This window comes from Oratosquilla oratoria, unplaced genomic scaffold (assembly GCF_046742065.1).
Source record: "Oratosquilla oratoria isolate Oo_2021 unplaced genomic scaffold, ASM4674206v1 SCAFFOLD135, whole genome shotgun sequence".
Classification (NCBI taxonomy): domain Eukaryota; kingdom Metazoa; phylum Arthropoda; class Malacostraca; order Stomatopoda; family Squillidae; genus Oratosquilla; species Oratosquilla oratoria.
In genome coordinates, this window is record NW_027467491.1 from 1 (window position 1) to 2500 (window position 2500).

Sequence of the window (2500 nt, forward strand, 5' to 3'; positions counted from 1 at the left end):
CGGTTTATATACCCTTATGCACCATTGGGATGAACACTGCCGTGTACGATGCAAACAGCTTGGTACTCTTCCTTAAAGAAGCTAGGATATTTATAGTCAATCCCATGACTAATCTGTTTATTGGAAATGGCGATGACGGTATTTACAATTATGGTGGCGAAATTCTGGATTCTTGGTCTTTAGTATACAATTATTCAAAATATATTTACAATGCATAAATATTCTTTTTATAGGATGCAGAGGGATATGTTTTATCTTATTTACACAATGAATTAAGTTGGTATAATGAATATTGTTATTTATATTAATTAAAATTAGTCGGAATCATGTTGGAAGGGGTGACTATAGTTTATTCCGTACTCTGCGATCACGGGTCCTGAAGGGGTAATTACACGTGTTGGCTACAGAACACTACAGAACTCTCCCCCTTGTGACGAGGTAGGAGGAACGATATCTGTTTTTTCTTTGTAGTGTGTTTGTGGTTTGTAGCCCGTGTGTCCGGAGGTGTCGGAAGAGCAACAGGATCTTGTTCGTTGTCAGAGAGGAGGTATGCAGGCTTGGCGCGGTCTATGGAGATGACGTCAGTGGTTCCACGGCGATCGATGGTCAAGTTCTTCCTTGTCCTCTTGACGACTCTATATGGGCCATCGTATGGTTGTTGAAGAGGCTTCTTTACTCCCTCCACGCGAACGAAAACATGTGAGCAGTCTTCGAGGTCCTGGCTCACAAACGTTCTTGTAGGTGAGGTACGCGGTGGCACTGGCTGGAGTTTCTGCATTGTATCTGTAAGATTAGTAGCATAATCTTGAACGCTGCAGGGCTGCGTTATAGGGGCAGATGCAAGAAACTCACCGGGCAGACGGAGTGGAGTGCCATAAAGAAGTTCTGCAGAGGAGTGGCCAAGGTCTTCCTTGAGGGACCGAATATCTGTAGTGAATTGGGAAATGAAATCTATGTGTCGGAGTTGTCTAGGGGAGTATGTTGTCTTGTTATGGATGAATGTTGTTGTGATTGGCTTGTGGTCGGTGTATATGTGGAATTGTCGTCCTTCGATGAAATACCTGAACCTGTTGACAGCCTTGTAGATGGCTAGGAGTTCCTTGTCGAAGGCGCTGTATTTCTTTTCGGCATTGTTGAGCTTCTTTGAGAAGAAGGCGATGGGTTTCCAGGCGTCGTTGATGTATTGCTGCAGAACTGCGCCGACACCTGTGTCTGAAGCATCTGTCGAGATGGAAGTGATGGCATCAGGAATAGGGAAACTAAGGGCGGTAGCATTCCCGAGTGCTTCTTTGGCTGCCATGAAAGCTGCATCAGTTTCGGCGTCCCAGTTGAGTACGATGGAACGTCCTCTCTTGCATGGCTTGATCATGGAGTAGAGCAGTTGGAGCAGTTGAGCGCAGCCTGGAATGAAACGATTATAGAAATTTAACATACCAAGGAATTGCTTGAGTTGGCGCTGTGTTGTAGGTTTCGGGAAACTCTGGATGGCGTCGCAGCGGGATAAGACAGGGGTGACGCCTGAAGGTGTGACGGTGTGTCCTAGAAAGTTGATGGATGACACACCGAAGTCAGATTTCTCGAGATTGATGTGGATGCCGTAGTCTTGTAGGCGGGTAAAGACTTGCTTCAGATGGTCTTGGTGCGTGGCTTCGTCAGGGCTGGCGATGAGTACATCGTCGATGTAGGTGAAGAAAAAAGGCAGACCTCGTAGGACTTCGTCCATGAATCTCTGGAAAGTTTGGGCAGAGTTCTTGAGGCCGAAGGGCATTCGAACGTATTCGAACAAGCCAAAAGGTGTTGTGACAGCTGTTTTGGGGATGTCCGGCGGGTTGACCGGAATATGATGGAAGGCTTTGACAAGATCGATCCGGGAGTATACGCGAGTTCCTGCAAGGTTTGAGGAAAACTCCTGTATGTTGGGAACTGGGTACCTATCCATCACAGTTCGCGAGTTGAGGGCGCGGTAGTCACCGCATGGCCTGATGTCGCCGTTGCTTTTGGGGACGATGTGGAGAGCTGACGACCAGTTGCTTGAGCTTGGAGGAATGATACCTTGACGCATGAGGGCTTCCAATTCTGCCTTGGCTAGTTTGAGGCGTTCCGGAGCCAGACGACGGGCTTTGGCGTAGACTGGAGGTCCCGTAGTCTCTATGTGGTGCACTACGTGGTGTTTCACATTCGTGGTCGTGGAGTAAGGTTGTGTCAAGGCAGGAAAGTTCCTGAGGAGAGAAGCAAACTTGTTATCGGCACTGATGGTTGAAAGCTGGCTACTTACTCCGGTTGTTGGCCTGGCGTTGGATGACATCGATGTAAGGGGGTCGTGGAGCTTACGATTTTTAATATCGATCAGGAGATCGAAGTGGGTCAAAAAATCGGCGCCAAGGATTGGTTGGGAAACTGCCGCAACGTAGAAGGTCCACTCAAAGGATCGACGAAGGTTGAGTTCTAGCTGAAGTGTCTTCCTCTTGAAAACGGGTATCTTGGTGCCGTTGGCTGCGTA